The sequence below is a fragment of the Mustela nigripes genome, chromosome 12 (assembly GCF_022355385.1).
Source record: "Mustela nigripes isolate SB6536 chromosome 12, MUSNIG.SB6536, whole genome shotgun sequence".
Taxonomy (NCBI): Eukaryota; Metazoa; Chordata; class Mammalia; order Carnivora; family Mustelidae; genus Mustela; species Mustela nigripes.
Genome location: NC_081568.1, coordinates 56243057 through 56263527, shown reverse-complemented (window position 1 = coordinate 56263527; position 20471 = coordinate 56243057). Strand labels below are relative to the sequence as shown.

At 35.8% G+C, this 20471-nt stretch overlaps 1 pseudogene; it reads right to left on the bottom strand.

Annotated features, from left to right (window-relative positions):
- Nucleotides 1-18136: 18136 nt before the first annotated feature.
- On the bottom strand, nt 18137-18477 carry LOC132027822 (large ribosomal subunit protein eL39-like; annotated as a pseudogene).
- Between the last annotated feature and the right edge of the window lie 1994 nt (nt 18478-20471).

The window sequence follows — 20471 nt, the reverse complement described above, 5'->3', positions numbered from 1 at the left end:
CCAAAAGCTCTTGGAAGTTCCATGTGATAATGTTATAGTGACTTAGAGGGGCAGAATGCCTTCCACAGAGCAATGAAGTTTAGAAATAAGGGAGCTAGAAGAGTATTTCTGAGATTAAAAGGCCCGTGTCCTTTCCTGCCAGCCCAAATTCCACCCCCCACTCACAAGCAGGAACACTTCAAAGATATTCTAATAGGAAAGGTTGCCAACTAATTGTCAGAGAGGATTAGTATTATCAGTGAGCCTTTGGTCTTCTGGCAAGCCAAGTAGAGAGAGGAGCCAGGTCCAAAAAGCAGTTTCTATGGAAAAACAGAGAAGTAGCCTTTATCCCAGGGTACCCAGACTTAGGCAGCATTTAACACCCCATATGAGCAGACCACCTATTCTTAGAACAGACCAGACAGAGGGCACACTGCCCTCACTTCCATTTTATGAAAAAGATCAAACAGTCAAGGTTAGGACACGTAATAAACAAAGTAGCCATTAAAGGATTTAGATTAGGAAATGTAATTATCCCATTCCTACCCCAACCTCCTATCAAATGGGTTGCAAACCTTTATATAGAGCTCTAAGAGTCCAGGACACAGCCATTGGTCACTGGGAAAAAAAAAAAAATAAATAAATAAATAAATAGAGAGAGAGAGAGAGAAAACCAAGGAAGAAAGCCAATGATATTTTCCAGTCCACATTTTAGCTAGAGAGAAAGTAGTGAGGAACAAACAGGATAGTGGCTCTAACAAGGAATCTTGTGCCACTCCATTCCCCGAATGTTAAGGCAAATGGTAAGACTGCAGCACCAACTGATTTGATAATCTAGCAGAGGGTGTGTGTGGGGGGACAGAAGTAGGAGATTGCTGGAAAATTCTTGTGGGGAACATTTCCTCACAACCATATCCTTAAGAGATATGTTTCTTCCTGATAAGACAAAACTGTACCCATGAATGTACATCTTAAAATCTCTTTATTTGATACATTTTATCATACCGTCTGTTTCTTAAAAACTTTCAGTTGCTCCTTATTGCATGAATAATAAGGTTTAAACCAAACTGGGCATACGTTGCCCTTGGCCATCTATTTTTAATCTACTCTCAAGTACTATCTTCCCCCACTTCCCAACCATGGGCCCCAAAGTTTGATCACAAAGACCCTTTTTAAAAAATAAACCATGCTCTGTACCTTGGCATGTCTTATTTCAAGCCTTTTCAATATTCTCTTTCTTCTCCACATTGAGAGAACTACTTATCCTTCAAGACTTGGCATAATAGAAAAACATTATTCTAAATTATTCCTACACTCCACCAGGAAGAATTCGGTATGGTGTCTTAGTGCTTCTTTACCACCTCTTAAACATAACAATTCCATGTAATTCTATGAAATTACTATGTGATTTCTGCTATCATACTAATTATCTAACTTCTGTAATACCTCTCACTAGGATGTTACTTCAGGGTTTATTTAGGTCCAGGTTATATTCTTATTTATACTGGATATACATGCCAACAATAAAGCAATCCATTAGTTAGTCTGTTTTCCACTAGTGAAAAGAGACTTGGGTATTCATGGTTTGACTCTCAGTTCCTGTCATCTATTTTAAGAGAACAGAGGCTGAGATCATGTGATCATGATTAAAGCAAACCCCACCATCTAGTGGCAGTGTATAAAAATTGCAGTGTCAAGTTGTTTTGTTCTGTTTTTTAAAGATTTTATTTATTTGATAGAGAGAGAGAGAGATCACAGGTAGGCAGAGAGGCAGGCAGAGACAGAGGGGGAAGCAGGCTCCCTGCTGAGCAGAGAGCCCAGTGTGGGGCTCAATCCCAGGACCCTGAGATCATGACCCAAGCTGAAGGCAGAGGCTTAACCCACTGAACCACGCAGGCGCCCCTGCAGTGTCAAGTTTTAAGACCTGGACACATTTTGGAAATTTCCACCTGCAAGCTTGAACTGAAAAATATGACTACACAAAGAGTTACCACTATAGATCATTTCAGTAATATATGCTTATATTTACTATTAATAGATAAATTCAAAGATTCTTGTAATGCATTTGATTATTCAGTTTCTCCTGTTATTTTCCATTTAAAAAGTCTATAGACTTTAAAAGTATGCAGTTTATTTTACATATATTATATAAAGTTGATTTTTTTTAAAGATTTTTTATTTATTTATTTGACAGACAGAGATCACAAGTAGGCAGAGAGGCAGGCAGAGAGAGAGGAGGAAGCAGGCTCCCCGCTGAGCAGAGAGCCCGATGTGGGACTTGATCCCAGGACACTGAGATCATGACCTGAGCCGAAGGCAGCAGCTTAACCCACTGAGCCACCCAGGCGCCCTATAAAGTTGATTTTTTAAAAGTCTGTTCATAATATAGTACTGTTTCATGTGAAGCCTGCAGTTGTTCCTTAAACAAATGAACCTACTACATGCAAGCAATATATTAGACACTAATAATGAAAAGTTTTCTTAGATTAAATGAGTATAATGTCAATGCATGCACCCAGCACTTGGGAAACCACAAATTACATATAAATTAGCTCATTTATAGGTAAAAAATGATCACTGATCCTTTTACTGGTGATACTTAAGCACTGTAGTTGCTACTGATCCTAAAGAATCTCATAATCATCAAATAAAAAAAAATCATTGAATAAAGATTCGGGATTAAGTACTTTCAACTGGTGTAATATCTAAAGAATTCTTAGGAACCCTTCTCAGTCTGAATAGTTTATCAACCACAATAAAACCTTTTTCATGATCACATAGAAAATTGATGGTACAACAGTTATCATATTGCTGCTGGACAAACAGACTTGTCTTTCTTGCCATGAGAATCCTGTTCTTTCTCCTCTATAGTCTTCTAATATGGGGGTGGGGGTGGGAGAGAAGTGTATTATGAAAGAAATAACAAAGATGTTCTACACACACTGGTTGCCACTCAGAGTGAATCTCTATTCAAATACATAATGTAGCTCCAAAGTCAGGCTGCGGGAGGAGATAAGAATTCCTCAAAGTAAAACAATGTGTTTTGAAGATAAGAACTTGCCTACTGAATTGCACCCTGGTCTGAGTTTCACTCTTTGTGTATTTGTGAATTGAGAATTCATCTGGAGCCCTCTCAGAGTACCTCCACATTTCTGGTTTCTCCCTCTTCCTAACTTGCCCTGCAAATCATCACCAGATTAATTATCCTAAACCATTTTCCACCTCTGACCGTCTACAGAACAAATTTTAACTGCTTGTTGTAGCACTCAAAGCACCTAGTAATTTGGCCTCTACTTTGTCACACCTTCCCACCAAATGTGCCATACTCTCTACTCTGCCCATTGACTCCTGGGAGCCTTTGCCAGTCACCAAATATGCTCTACGGTTCCCTCCCCCCTTTTTTTCAATGCCAGTGCTTCTCAAACAATAATGTACATACACATCACCGGGGATGCGTATTCTGATTTACAGAGTCTGGGAAAACACAAGATTCCACATTTTCTAACAAATTTCAAGGTGGTGCCAATACTGCCGGTCCCAGGACCATATTTTGCGTAACAAGGGTATGTTCCGTGTCAAACACACTCATCCACTCCCATCAGTACCCCTGAAATTTCTGACTTTAAAATAGTTACTTATTCTCAAACATCAACTCTGAACCTCCCCTTCCTAACATTTCTTCTAGTCTCTGTAGCCCAGGGTTTTCAAATTGGATGCCCATTAGAATTGCCTGGGGAACTTTTAAAAAATTTCAGCTGCACAAGCACACGCCAGGTCGATTAAGTGAGGCTCTCTGGGGTTGCGGCCAAGGCATCAGTATTTTTTAAAAATCCTCGGGTGACTACAACCTGCAGCTAAAGGTAAAAACCACTGCTTTTGGGAGGAAGGGACTTTTTCTTTCCATATCTATGACTCTTTGTACTTGTTTCTGTATTTGAATTAACCATGAACTATTCTGTATAAATGTCTTCTTTCCCTTACTAGCATGCAAACTTCTTGAGGAATGTTTGCCATCTTTCGGCAGCCTGAATATCTTACCACGGCCAAGCAAGGGCTGTTCAATTTCCAGATCTGTTACATACTATCTTGGACTTACTCTTTAAGTTCTCTGTATCTCACTTTCCTTCTCCATAATAAAAGCAGCTATATTGGCAGGTATTTTTTTAAAAAAAGTGAGATAAAACATATGAAGCCCTTTGGGAGAAGGGGGGTGGGGTTATGGACATTGGGGAGGGTATGTGCTTTGGTGGGTGCTGTGAAGTGTGTAAACCTGGCGACTCACAGAACTGTACCCCTAGGGATAAAAATATATGTTTATAAAAAATAAAAAATTAAAACACACACACACACACACACACACACACACACAAAAACATATGAAGCCCTGAGTGCTGGCTCACAGTATCTACTCAACAAAAGCTAGCCATTATTATTAATTAGCCTTCTTTGCCTGACATTGTATAACATAGCAGTAAGCAGTCAATAATCATTTGCTGGATGAATAAGTCAATAAATGATGGAGAATAAATCATATGTAATTGTGCTAAAATAAACTCACAGCGCCAGCCTTCTACTACAAAGTTCAAGTTAATGAATTTTAACTTTTTATTGCTTTTCGGTATCTACGCTACCATTAGCCTCATGAATTCAGATTTAAGAAAGGGTGGATGGTCTCTTCACAGTAGAAGAGACTGGACAAAAGACCAAAAAACACCTTTTTGAAGCTTTGTCGGTAGCATGCGCCCACTAACATTCACTATACTTGTTAACAAACATTCAAAGGTTCAACTGAAAACATTCTTTTTTAGAGAACAACTTTAAAACCCAACCCAAACCTCAGCAAGCACCAAATTTCAAAATCTTTAACCTGTGCGGATCTCTGTCCTGTGGTACTGAACAGTGTTTCAGCCTCAATTGGAAGGACAGTGTCTTGGCCACCAGAAGTGTAAACAGCCCAGCTTTAGAATCATTCTTATGCCAACCGAGCATTTCATCATCATTGAGCAGTAAAGTAGGTAGGTTACTGAGGATGCTAGACATAATACATAATGTGATGGAACAAGTAAAGTCTGTCTATTACCAGTGTGAATAGAGCCCTTTTGTTGGAATCCATCCTGGTGGAATGAATAGCCTCTGTTATGTTTATTGATTACACCCTAACTATTGAGGCAGAGGTGGCTAGAGCTGCCCAGAAAAATAGTCAGAGGCCATTGTGCACCTTTCATTTTGGCAAGGCCAGATAATCAGTCAGAAATTCACTTTGAAACTCTAAACAAAATGTTCAATATTCTCACATCCCACAAGAAGAAAATCCAGCACAAAAAGAAATGTCTTAAGTAACTTGTATCTGAGCAATTTTCACCATCTCCAGGGCTGCCATCTTAGCCCACCGTTCCATTGACCTTTGCCCCAAGAGCCTCTACCCGGCTACCTGCCTCCACTTTCTTCCTACACGTCAATATAATTTTAAAAACTCGGTCTGCTCCTGACCCTGTCCCACCCTCCAATGTCAAACCCTCTAATGACTGGAATCATACTTCGAATAAACTCCAGACTCTTTGGTGGTCATACAAGACCTGGGATGGTCTAGCCTTGCCCATTCCTGACCTCCTCCCATTCTAAGGGAATCACCACAGGGCAGATGCACAGACTCTCCTTTGCTCCCAGTGACATCAAACGCACTCTTCATCAGCTCACTTTTTGCTTTTACACGTGCTTGAAGCTCTCTTCCCTTGGATTTTGCAGACTTTTTTCCCCTCATTTAGTCCTCATTCAGATGCTCGCCATCCCATTACCCTCTTTGATTTTCTTCATAGCAGTTATCACCATCTGCAAGCACTTTATTAATTTTTTTACTTGTTTAGCATCTGTTTTTACAGAAGCTTATTCACTATTAAAGACCCTTGGCCTTAAGTAGCACTTGACACATTGTAGGGGTTCAATACATAGTTGCGCTTAAGTAAATGAATGAACTAGCATCCTTTTTACTGTCACACAAATTATTTTTCATGTAACATCCAGTAATATTGATGTTTTGCCTCAAACCACTGAACTCTCTCCTTCAATGGAAAAAAATTTTTTTTCAGAGAAAATTTCTCTGAAAACTTCAGAGAAATTGCCCAAATTGGAATGACTTTTTCCTCCCTTTGGTAATGCTAATAATTATTATTCATGGTGTCTTATGGGAATTGAAAAATTGACTTGTTATTGACAAAACTGAAGAAAACACAGAGGCTTTATGTCTAGTTATCCTTCATTATTACATGTCTGGTAAATCTATATGTAATCATATGATATATGGTCTTTTGTGACTGGCTTATTTTTCATTTACCAAAATATTTTTCAGGTTTACTGTGTGGTGGCATGTATCAATATTTTATTTTTTATTTCTGTATAGTATTCCACTGAATGGATATACCACATTTTATTCATCCATCCATCACTTGATGGATATCTGGGTTGTTTACACTCTGCCTATTATAAGTAATGCTGCGATGAACATACATGCACCAGCTTTGTACATTTACATACAGGTTTCGTGTATAGGTACATTTTTACTTATTTTGGCTGCAGGATACCTTGGGTCATAACAATAACTCCAATGTTTAGTTTTTTGAGGAATAGGCAAACTGTTAACTGTTCTTGTTCTTCTTTTTTAAAATATATTTTTCTTTATTTATTTGAGAGAGAGAGAATGAGAGGGGAGAGGGAGAAGCAGACTCCCTGCTGATCAGGGACCCAATGCAGAACTCGATCCTGGGACTCCAGGATCATGACCTGAGCTGAGGGCAGTCGCTTAACCAACTGAGCCACCCAGGCACCTCAAGGCAAACTTTTTTAAAGTGAGTGCCCCAAATTACATTTAATATTCCTTAAAGAAATGTCTATTGTGATCCTTTGCCCATTTTTAAATGGAATTATTTTTATTTTTATGGATTTTTTTAAAGTTCTTTATTTATTCTGGACACAAGTCATTAGATGTTTCATTTGCAAATATGTCCCCTACACTATAGAGTTTGTTTTTTCACTTCCTCAGTGGTGTCTTCTGAGGCAAAAAAGTTTGAAATTTTGATGTCTAATTTATCTCCTTGCTCCTGTTTGTCAAACAGAAAAAAATTGCCAAACCCAAGCTCACAAAGATCTACTTCTACATTTCCTCTTAGAATGTTTATGGTTTGCTCTTACTTTTAGATTTATGATTCACTTTGAGTTAATTTTTGTATCTCCTATGTGGTAGGGGTTTAACTTGATCCTTCTGCATGTGGGTATCTAGTTGTCCCAGCACCGTTTTTTAAAAAGACCATTCTTCCCCCATAAAATCAGCCTACTACCCTCACAGAAAATCAAGTAACTATAAATGTAAGGGTTATTTCTGGAACCTCAATTCTATCCCAATGATCTATGTGTCTATAGTTAGGCCAGTACCATATTGTTTTGAATATTAGAGTTTTATAATAAGTTTTAAAGTCAGAAAGTATGAGTTCTTCTCTTCTGCTCTTCTCTTATGAATTATTTTATATATTCTGGGTCCCTTACAGTTCCATATGAATTTTTGGAACTTTGCCCATTTCTGCAAAAAAAGGTAGCTGGGATTTTGACAGGATTTGTACCAAATCTATAGATGAATTTGGGGATTATTGCCATCTTAACAGTATTAGAACTTCTGATCCACAATCAGTAAATGTCTCGCTGTTTATTTAGATCTTTAATTTCTTTCATCAGCTTTGTAATTTTCAGTGTACACATTTTACACTTCATTTGATACATTTATTCTTAATTATTTAATTTTTTGATGCTATTATAAGTGGAACTGTTTTCTTAATTTCGTTTTCAGAGATATATCCACAATGTAATGCATTAAACATAAATGATTTAGGCAATTGTCTTACAAGGGAATATGGCACATAGCTGGTTTTATGCAAATTTGTATAATGCCAAGGATAATTTCCATTTTTAACTTCTACCACTGCACTACTGTTGTAGTATATAAGAAAATTAAGCAACAACAACTGAAGAAGTTAAAGTAGAATATTTCCCTCTTAGGCAGTAAAATAGCAAATGTTTAAAGATGATGCTAAAAATGATCAAGGTTAAACTCTCTTCTCCCTTTTTTAGGGGTATCTAGCTCTCAAAGCACGCTCTTATATTAACTCCTGAAAATGCGTAATTTTCCTTACAGGTTTTCTGAATTAGAAAAAAAAATACATATTTTAAAATGGGAGCAAATCCTATAAAAATGTAAAAATAAATTTAACCTTGGAGGATAAATCAAGACAGATCTATGGTCAGGATAATTTGAAGCAAAATACATTCTTATTCATACTATGTTCAGTGATGCTAGCATTATGATTGTTGTGTTTAATAAACTTATTGCCCAGAGATGTATTTTATATATTTTATTGAGTAATGTCAATAAAAAAAATCTAGAGTTGGTTGCTTTAAGAGATTAGAACAACCAACTCTAGATTTTTATTTTTTATTTCAATTGACAATTTAACCCTAACACTTTTTCAGGATGGGGTGGGGTAGATTCATTTTATTTATTTTAGGTTGATGGTAGCCTTGATACTTTCTTAACATGCTAATGAAAATATATCTGCAAATGAGGATTCTAGCGTGGTCTGCCCTTTCTGGTCACTGCTTCATACCTTTTTCCCTTACATTATGAAAGGAGAGTCAGGTGTGTTGGGGATATACAGCTGTGTTATTTCTTGGAACAGCTGGTGCCTACTTGTCGAAAGAAAAGCTTTCCTTTCCAAATATGGGCAAACCCTATGTAGGTCAATATAATGTAAGCTATATCCCCGCCATTATTGATTCTGCTCATTGACAGCTGAGGTGTTTAATTTATCCATCCTCTTTGTAATGCCTTTTTAAAACTCTTTGAGGATTAGTAAGGTTGTTTGTCTCAAAGGTACTCCTCAGAGAGCAAAGGCCAACTATCCCTGTAGTCGTGAGGGCTCTGACAGAAACCTAAGTGAGGAAAATGGAGCAGAGAAGCCAGCAGATATGTTCTAACCTGCCACAAATAATGATTTTTAAAAAGCCCCAGAAGAATGCGCTTTGCTACTTTACATAATGCTATAATGCATTAACTCATGTAATATGACTAGCGAAAGTTTATTTATTCATTTATTTCTGCCGCAGGCAAATACTGGATAAATGCTTACAATAGCAGGTTAGCAGGTGTTTCAGCTACAGCCATTAGTACCTCCTTGATGTACAGTAACTGTTCGACTGCTTGCTTAGTTCTAACCCACATGGAAATTGTCAAAGCCTTTAGTGATTTGCAGGAAAGAAAACAAGACTTTTTTACTGTAGTATTTAGATCAATAGAGGGTTTGGTGCCTTCATGCTTGGATAATCAATTTACAATAGGTTATACCAGATATGTAGTATATGTAATCTATACATCAAGCCCTTCTTAATCATTTTCACTACCCAGTTATCTTCTCATTTATTTATTTGTTCGGAAAAATAATCTGAGATGATATTCAACTGCCTTACTAACTGCACCCTGTGCTAAAAAATTTTGGACACTTCTTCAGCAGCTCATTTTTATTATTTTGTGTAATATACCTCCAGGCTACTGAGTGCATCTATAGGTTTCCTTCTCTCCATGATATGTCATCCGGTGTGCTTAGCAGCGCACTGAACTGAACTGATGTAAATGAGGCTTGAAATGTTAAACACAACTTGTAATATCAAAGGTTTTCATATCAAATAATTTTGTTCCTAGAGAATCCTAGGGAGATTAAGGATGCACATGGTGTCTAAAATGTCCACCAGTTACATGAAATATCCCAGCAGTAGATGGATAATTACCAGCTCACACTAGGAATACAAAGAAAACACAGCCAGTTTATCCTGCCCATGTAAACAGACTGGGGAGTTTTTCTGGGAATTAGGTCCATATAAAACTTATTGAATCCAGAACCAAAAATAACTGCAGACATCTGTCTGATAGAAGCTTTTATGATTGAGCCTTGAGGTAGTATTTTCCTTACAACTATAGTCGCAACAATTTTCTAAGCCCAGCTGAGAAGCAAAATGTGTAAGGCTGAGCTTTCAAACTAGCCTCTGTCAACTTATCTCAAAACCCTGTGAAATAAGTTTTTCATAACCTATAATGCTAAACTGATTTTCAGGGTATGTTTATACTGCTGTTTTGCACTCAGTGTGGAAGAATTCCTGACTCGAAGTTATCAGGGGTGGTAGTGAGGCTATAAGTCATCCAAACAGACTTGAAAAGAAGGTTTCCTGAACCAAGACACTGGGTTCCTGGTTAGTGGGAATCAAACTGAAATAATGCACCTGAAATTCACTGCCGTAGGAGGCGCTGGAGAGAAACAGGTAGTGTTAAGATGCAGAATGAGGAATGGCCAGTCATCAGCAAAGCATAGAACAATGGGTCCGAACAAGGGTCTTTTTTGCTCCCCAGAAAAGATTTGGCAATGTCTGGAGATATTTTTGGTTTTCACAACGAGGGGGTGCAGTGGGTGGGCCACCAGCATCTGGCTGACTGAGGCCAAGGATGCTGCTAAATATCGTAAATACACAGGACAGTTCCAACAACAAAGATTTTTCTAGCCCTAAATGTTATTACTGCCGAGTTTGAGAAACTGTGAGATAGAGTACTGAGGCAACTACCTCAATGACTCAGAGTAAGTGGAGACTGGGGACTGAATTGTCCAAATAATTTAACTCTCCACTTGGCTCTGTCAGTGAAGGGCTGGTCTGTGACCAAAAACAAAGATGCCTTTGCTTGAGTTAATCAGTATAAAGATCCAAAGGCTGTGCAGCTTCCTTCAGAGTGCAGGTCAAGATCAGCCAATCAACTGTATCTGGTTTTAATCCATCACGAGAGGCAATCATTCCCACAGGAACAGACACAGAGAGATGACATCTCTGACGACTACAAGTTACACCAAGGGCCATGATAATTCATTGGTGTTGTAACCTCATTTCGGCAAGTACCATTATTTAGTTAAGGTGTATAAAGTGTTGTGAAGATAGAAAATGCTATATAAATGCTAAGTATCATTATTATTGTTACCATCTTTCTGAGGAACTGCTTCCGTGAGTGATGTGACAGTAGAAAAACACACAAAGACATCACTCCATACCCATTTGTAGTTTTGCAGAGAGGTTACTATAATGAGTAATTCACATTGTGTCATCTCCTTTGCACTCCGAGTTAAAACAAATTAAATAAAGCTCAATTAGAGAGTGTTTTATGCACTACAAAAATGCAGCTGATTTATATTCTGAGTAAATACAGGTTAGTTACTGGAGAAAGAATACTGAAAAGGCTCCAGAATTACAAAATCAAGACTGGATTTCTGTTAACATTAAACACACAATGTAACAGATATAAAATCCCTCTATAATCTTTTAATTTTTTCAATTGTCCCTTTTTTGGCATTATATTTATATCACAATAAATTTTAACATTTCTCCATTTTAATGAATATTTGTCATCCTAATATTTTCATGTTACTAGAATTTCTTTTTAATTTTAATTGTGCAAAGAAGAGTCTCCTAACACACTGTGGGGGGAAAAATTAAAAGAACTAATAACCAAAGAAAAACCTTTTTAGAAAGGCCTAATAAAATGCTAATTGTAAAAGTAATTGCTTAATATCTAACTGCTGATGTATTTGTAAATTGTTTTCAGGTTTAATTTTGCCACGGTACTAACTTTCAAAAATGGCAAACTTGTCTTAGGATTTTGATGCAAGTGGAAACTGTCAAACTGTCAATGGATAGCGTAGTAACGTTCTGACTGTCATGCCCAAGGCAGTGTGGAAGACACCTATACAATATGGCACCACTAATGATTCAATCATTGTGAGAACACAGACAGACATGGCTTATGCTTGCCTGTGTACACTGATTGCATTTTTCTATTAGCTTCTTCCATTTTTATGGAGACACAGAGGAAGAGCAAGGTGATCATTTTAATAAATTCCTGCCCCCTTTTGCCCACATTCAGTCAAACTCTTTGACCTACTCTCTCATGACTACTTCAGATATCTTTTCCAGTGCCAGAGACGGGGAGATTTAAGTCAGGGACTTAGAGCAGAAGCAAATTAATTTCTAAAAAGAAAGAAAATGTCTTCTATGTAAATGCTAACAACACAGCATAGTTATACTCTTGTATTTCTATACATGCTAATTTTTCTACTCAGAGCCAAAGTAAGATATGTCCTGGTGCTCAGCATCTGCCTTTTCCTACTTTCCATGCTAGGTCACCCAACAGGCAGACGGAATATTACTTAGGGTACTGGCACCATTGCAGAGTATGCCATCTGAGCAGGGGGAAAAAAAAAAGGGGGTGGGGGTTAGGAGAAAAGAGAGAAGGCAGTTCTGATAAACTTATATAGAGTTTTGCAATCAAAAAAGCTGGAAAGCTATTTTAATTTCCACCTACATATAAGTTCTGGGTTTAGGTTTTGTTTTCTTTTATTTTGAATTCTGTATAGCTGTTGGCAACATAGTCATTCCCTGATTAGAACCACTAAGGTCTGAATCTGTTCCTGCTTCCATCTTCCAACACTCTGACATGACCAAGGAAAAAGTGGAGTCTTTTGGGACTGGCTTATTTCACCCAGCTTGATTTTTCAAATTCATCTATGTTGATTAGTACTCTGTTCCTTTTTACGGCTTAATTACGTTTCATTGTATGGATTTGCCACTTCTGATTATCCATTAGTCACTTGATCGACATCTGAATTGTTTCCACCTTCTAGATATTATTATTTTAAACATTCATGTACAGTTTTCATTTGGACACATACCTAGAATTAGATATTTTTATAAAGTATTAATTTGGAAATTTTCCACACATTTAGATTTCCTAAAATACCTTTAGTCAACACTTTGCAAACATCTTCAACAGCAAAAAAAATTACCTTTTGACTTAACAGTTTTCCAGAGCTCATTGTTTTCATTCTACTCTAATTTCTTGGAACTAAAAAGCTTTACAATCCATATAGAATGATCTCAATGGAAATTTTATTCTAGTCCATAAGCATTCTTTCGCATAATATTTGATCTTTTTGTTTTTTTGCTTGTTTTCCAGTTCAAATGGAAATGTCACAGATATGATCTCCAAGATGTAACCACTTCCTCTACTGCTGTTGAAGGGTAATTTCAAAGATTTACTTACAATAAATATCAACACTTACAAGCATGAGGTCAGACCACAAAAATACTTATTAATTTTGTGTAAGTTTATTATTTTTTTACTGGTTTCAACACTGATTTCTGTAAGAATACGTACGTTGCTTTGATTTGAGATTATACCTGGATAGTGTGCTTTACCATTACTTTTTGCACTTGCTATTTCTCTGACTGGGGTGCTTTGTTCCCAGATATCCAATGGCTGGATCTCTCACTCAAGGAGCTGTCATTTTATTTCACAGAGGTCACCATACCCTTAGCATCTGTGATAATCAAACATATATTTTCTTAATCGATTTCACTTTATTATTTATCTTCCCCACTAGATTGTAAGCTCCATGACAAGCAAGGATTTTTGGATTGTGCTCAGGGCTAAAACACAGCATCTAGAAACTGTGCCTAGTACTTAACAGCCAACATTAGCTGAACGAATGAAATAGTTGTTGAATAAATTAGCCTACTGCACAAAAAAACAAAAAACAAAAAAACTCCCCATGATGTGAGAGTCTTTATAACAAATCAGATACGTTGACTCCCTCTTTGATAATAATTTGGGGAGATAACATACCCTTTTTAATTTGGCATATATATTACCTGTTAAAGTCTATTATCTTATGTAACCTTTTATTGTCCTAGAAATATTCACCTACAGAGAACAAAACAAAAATGTAGAGCTCAATGATTTATCAGATTGAATAGTGATAGAACTGCCTCCCTGTGAAGCAATACTACGTTTCTGAGAAGCCCCCTTGTGCTTTCTTTCGATCATAAGGCCTCCCTCGCTGTTGAGAGAGAATTAATCTCCAGACATTCTTAGTACTCATTTCCCTGCTTATATGTATGGTTTTTCCACCAAGCATGCTCTAACCCTAAGATTTTGCCTGTTTTGATTTTTATTAATCAAATAATAAATATTTGATTTATTATTAATTAAAAATTAATTTTTTGATTTTTTTAATTTCAATTTTTTATTCTTAATTAATTCTCAATAAAGAATGCATTCTTTTATATCCATCTTACTGTGTGTAACACTACTGCACTTATTTCCATTACTATATTGTATCACATTGGGTGAATTTACCACTATTTATCCACTCTTCTGCTGTTTGACATTTTTGTAAAACTTTCAGTTTGGCACTATTATAAATAATACTGCCATGAACCTTCTTGTACATCTTTTCTATGTATATCTGTATACGTTTCAGCTGGGTATGTCAAGTTGGATATTTCAGATTGAATCATATAAAATTGCCACCTGCAATGTACTTTTGGCAATTTTATATTGTTTAAGCTAATCTCTAAGAGTGAAATTTCAAGCAGTACACATTTCCAACTCTAGTTTCTCAAAGGTGTGCTGCCCTGTAGTAGGTGTGCTATACAGGGCAGTGTATGAGAGTCCCAGGTGTTCCACATCCTTACCAACACTTGGGATCCTCAGCTGTTTTTTGTTTTTCAATTTTTAGGCATTTTCCTGGGTGTGTAGTCAAATCAATTGTGGTTTTAATTTGTATAACTCTGGTAACTAAAGATGCTGAATGCAATTTACATATGTGTACTAGGCATTTGGTTATCTTCTCTTGTGAAGTGACAATTGAAGTATCTCATCCCCTTTTTTTTCTATTATTATTAACTCTCTTTTTCTCATTGATTTATAGGAGTTCTTTGTATATTTTTGCTATATGTCATTCTGTGGCTGAAGTTTTCACATGATTAATCCTGTGCTTTAATATACCAATGTTCCTAATATACATGCTACATAATTACCAATGCCTGTCTTCATATTTATGCCTAGTGTGTCTCTTAAAAACTTTTCCCTTACACCAAATTTTATGTTCTAGAAGGATTATTGTTTTATACATTTTCTTATTGTATTATCTTTCATAATTTAAGCTACAATTAACCTGGGATTAATTATTGGGTATGACATGTGGGGCAGTCATTTTTTTTCTTCTGCGAAATTCCAACTGAATCAGCAACATTTATTGAAGCACTGTATTTATCCCACTCTGCAGTATCAGCTTCATCATAAATCAAGAATTATGGTTGAGACTATAGAATTTTTATTTCATTTCTCAGTTTGTTTACATATATAGAAACATTGCTCTGTCTTAATTATTTTAGCTTTATAATAAAGTCTTGATGTTGGGTTGAATAGATACTCCCGTTTTTTTTGTTTGTTTTTGTTTTTTTTCCAAACCACACTGGTTATTCTTGGTCCTTGACTTGTCCACATGCATTTACCATCAACTTGTCAAGTTACACTAAGCAAAAGAAAATTTTTAAAATGTCCACTCATGTATTTAGGTTATCTTTATCTTCTCTCAATAATTATTTATAGAGATATGTACAGCTTTCATTAGTTTTATTCTTAGGTGGTTTGTTTTTCTGATGCTTTCACAAATGGTGTGGTGCTGTGAAATTCATTGTCCAATTCCTTGTCTAATATAATTGACAGTTAATTTTATATTGATCTTATCAATTCCAGCATTTTAAATTCATCCCTTTTGGACTTTTGATATAAATAACATGTTGTCTGCAAATAGTTTTATTTTATGGTTCCCATCGTTAGTCTTTTTTTTTTCTGGATTTATTATATTAGCTACAACATTCAGTGAGATATTGAATACAGAGTATTTTATTAGACCTATATGTCTTGTACTCAATCTCAGAGGGAAACCTTGTAATATTTTCCATTAAAAATGATGCTGGATGTGATTTTAAACATTTTTTTTCTTTTTCTTTCCTTTTTTTTTTTTTTTGGTAAGTAACTTTTAGAAAAATCAAATAAGTCCTCTTCCTAGTTTGCTTAGCTTTTTATCAGTAAAGAATATTATATTTTATTAAAAATTTTCTATACCTTTTAGGAAAATTATGATAGCTTTTTTTTCAGTTAGTATGTGGTATTTCATTGAATTTCAAAATATTAAACAAACCTTATATTCATGGCATAAGCCTATTTACAATGCATTATTCCCTTTTAAATTGCTGGATTTGGTTTGTTAATAATCTATGTAAGATATTTTCATCTAAGTTCATAAGTTATACTGGCCATTAGTTTTTTCTTATAATGACATTTCCATGTTTTTAGTATCGAGATTATTTGTGCTGGACACATACATAAAATTTGCTACTTTTTTAGGGCTCGAAAGAGTTTGTGTTAGATTAGCATCATTTCTTTCTGAAATGTTTGATAGAATTTCCTGGGCCTGATATTTTATCTTCTGGAAAGGTTTTAATTTATGAATTAATTAATTAATTAATTAATTTTTACTAATTGCAGGTATGCTTACATTTATAATTGATTCTTATGTAATTCTTTTGTGAATGTCTGTTTATTGCCCTAAAGTTGTTATGATATCTAATTACCTTTTCAATATTTGTAGCTTTGTAGTATTGATTCTTCTCTATTCTTGAAATTGGTTATTTGTATCATTTTTTTTTGCATTAGTCCAAATAAAAATTTACCAATCTTATGACTCTTTTCAAAGACAGAACTTTCAGCATCATTTATTTTCTATTTCATTTGGTTTTTTCTTTTCTTTTTTTTTTCATTCTTTTACTTTATGGTCAATTTGTGGTTATTTTTTAAATTCTGGAAAAGCTATTTTCAGCATGCTTCCATTTCCATTTCCTTTCTTTCCTTCCTTCCTTTTTTTTTTTTTTTTTTTTTTTTAAGAGGGAAGGAGAGAAAGAGAGAAAGAGAGAGGAGTGAGGTGGCAGGGGTTTGGGGTGGTGCAGAGGGAGAGGGAGAATCCCAAGCAGGCTCCATGCCCAGCAGGGAGCCCAACCCTGGTCTTGTTCTCACAATCCTGAGACAATGATCTGATCTGAAATCAAGAGTTGGACTCTTAACCCCAGCATGCTTCCATTTCTAATGAATACATTTAATGGCATAAATTGCCATCTAAGAGTGGTCTTTGCTGCAGCTTATACATTTTTTAATATAGGATTTTCATTATCAATCAACTAAAAATATTTTAATTCTGTTACTGGTTTCTTCTTTGACCCAAATGGATGGTCTACAAGAGTATATTTAAATTTTTTATCCTATGTGAACATTTTTCTAATTGTATTTTTGCATTCTTTTATAGATAACTTCTTCATGGTCAAAGAACATATTCTGCCTGATTTCATTCTTTTGTTGAGACTTGCCTGATGACCCAGCAAATAACTGGTTCGTAAATGTTTGAAATACATTGAAAAGGACAGCATTTTATGGTTTAACTGGGAGTGGTATACAACATATGCACATTAGATTGCTTGCTTATCATATTATTCAATTTTTAAATATTTCTATAGCTTTTTAATATTTAGGTATAAATATAAAATCATGCTAAATATTCTGTGCTACTATTTTATTTTCATGTGTCTCCTTTTTCCTGGATCTTTTCAGTTAATTGAAAATTTTGGGTTATTTCATTTTACTCAATTATTTGTGAAGTTACATACTCTTTTATAATTCTTTTACTGGTAGGTCGTGATCCCAGGGTCCTGGGATTGAGCCCTGCACCAGGCTCTCTGCTCAGCGGAGAGTCCGCCTCCTCCACTCACTGCCTGCTTCTCTGCCTACTTGTGATCTTTGTCTGTCAAATAAATAAAATATTTTTTAAAATAATAATAATTCTTTTACTAGTAACCCTAGAAACTTAACTTTCTTGGTTTATCAAAGCTTAAAATTAATTGCTTGTTGCCATACTCTTTAACTCCACTTCCTGTTTAACACCACTTAATTTTGTGTGTGCATGTATTTAAACTCAATGAGACATGACATATTATTATTGCTTTATTATTTTTAGCATATAGTTTTTTAAGTAGTATTAGAATTATTATTATATAGATACTATGCATTTGCATTATCCTCATATTTATTATTCTACTACTCTTATTCTTTCCTACACCTCTGATCATCTTTTTTTTTTTTTTTTTTTTTTTTTTTTAACAGCTCAAAGGCCTCACGTTTATTACCAAACCAACCCACTGGTGCAGAGCTATAATAACAGAAAAATCTTTCGCTGATAAATGGTATCTATTGGCCAGGCAGAAAGGTGTATACAGGGTGATGGAATAGAACACATGATCCTCAAGTAGCTTAATTAAATACGTGGTGCCAATTAGGTGTGTCATCGCGTGATGTGGGACGCCTTAGAGACCCAGCTTGGTTCTCCTCCAGTGCCTCCTCTTGGAGTTGTACCTGATTTTATTACCAGTTTTCATCCGAATCCACTAGGGAATGGGACGATTCTGCTTTTGTTTCTTGGCCAGGAATCGCTTGATCCTGAAAGTCTTGTGAGAAGACATGGTCAATTAACAGCGCCCAGCGAGCAGCACACAGCAGGATGGGGGCGAAAAAGAGAAAGCCACCTCTGATCTTCTATTCAGGATAATTTTACTTGGCCTAAAGAATACCCTTTAAGATTTCCTTTCACATGGAAACGTTGGTGACAAATTCCCTCAATTTTCATTTGTCTGGAAATGTCTATTTCTGTTCTACAATCTTGAGAGATATTTTTTTCTTTCTATAGAACTCTCATTTGATAATTATTTTCTCTTGACACTTTGGAGTTTACCTTCTAGCCATGTCATAATGTTGAGACGTCAGCTGTGAGTCTTTCATTTGCTTCTTTGAAGGGAATCTGTCCTTTTTATGTGGGTGCTTAATTTTTTTTTTTGTCTTTAGATTGAAACAGTTTTATATTATGTGCCTAAACCCGGATTACTTTTTATATATTTTGCTCAAAATTCATAGGAGTTTCTGAACCTGAGGCTTGATGTCTTTCATCAATTTGGGGACTTTCTTAGTCATTATGTCTTTACAAAATGCTTCTCTGCTAATCCTTTTTTTCTTTTCTTGTTGGGACTTGAATCACATGCATATTAGCCCTTCTTGTCATAGCCTCTGTCTTTGGTACTTTCCTATGCTTTTCCATACTTTAGTCTCTATGGTTTATTTTGGACATTTTCATATCTATTTTTTTAGTTCATTAAGTCTCTTTTTGTCTGTGTTTAATCTGCTAATAAAGTTAATTAATGAATACTTAACTATGGTTATATTCTTCAAGTGCCTATTTTTCTTCTTTTAGTTCCACAATTTTAATATGTTCTCTATCATAGAAAGTGTTTAATTTAAATTTATATCACATAACTTCAGTATCTGCAGTCTCAATGAATCTGTTTTTATTATCGTTGTGTTGATTTTTATTCATATTGTAAGTTACTTGTGCCAGGTTTATTTGTTATAATTTTGTGTGCTGTTTTTTAAAAATGTGTACTGAACAATAATTTTGTTTTAAGTAGAAATAACTTAAAGACTAGGATGATATTTTTCTCTTGGTACAAAAATTAATGTTTGTTTCTGTAAGATGCCCAGGGGTGCAGTTAATCTATGATTCCTCAATTCAATTTCAGGTCTGGGTTAGTTTGAAGCTGATTTGCAGTTCCTGTGAGAATTTACCAACTTTCCGCTATTCTGATAATTAGGTCTCTCCGAATCACAAACCAAAGTGCATCGAGTTTGACAACAGCCTCCTCCCCTTCCTCTTGTGGACTCTGGACTTCCACTACCTTAGATCCATGAGTTACTTAACAGTGTTGTATAATCTTTAGTGTCTGAGGTCATCTGCTCAGTGATCAGAAAATACCCCAGGGAAAAACAACCCTCTGAACAGGATCCTTCTCAGGGCCTCCACTATCTAATAGAGCTTACTAGAAGCTTATATCCAAATAATCTCTGCACAAATATAATACATTTTTTCATAAAAGTAGTTTTATATCATTTATATAAGAAAAGGGTGAAGGAAAATTTAATACAGTATTAAAATGACTAAAACTGATAAAAGAGCTAGCCATAGTAGTTAACACAGAAAAGCAGTGTTTCTTAAAAAATATGGTATGCTTCCGAGATCAGACGAGATCGGGCGCGTACAGGGTGGTATGGCCGTAGACGCCTGGGTGGCTCAGTTGGTTAAGCAGCTGCCTTCGGCTCAGGTCATGATCCCAGCGTCCTGGGATCGAGTCCCACATCGGGCTCCTTGCTCCGCGGGGAGCCTGCTTCTTCCCTCTGACTCTGCCTTCCACTCTGTCTGCCTGTGCTTGCTCTCACTCTCTCTCTCTCTTACAAATAAATAAATAAAATCTTTAAAAAAAAAAAAAAAAAAAAATATGGTATGCTGAGGGAGGAGTCAAGATGGCGGAGAAGCAGCAGGCTGAGACTGCTTCAGCTAGCCGGAGATCAGCTAGATAGCTTATCTAAAGATTGCAAACACCTGAAAATCCATCGGCAGATCGAAGAGAAGAACAGCAATTCTGGA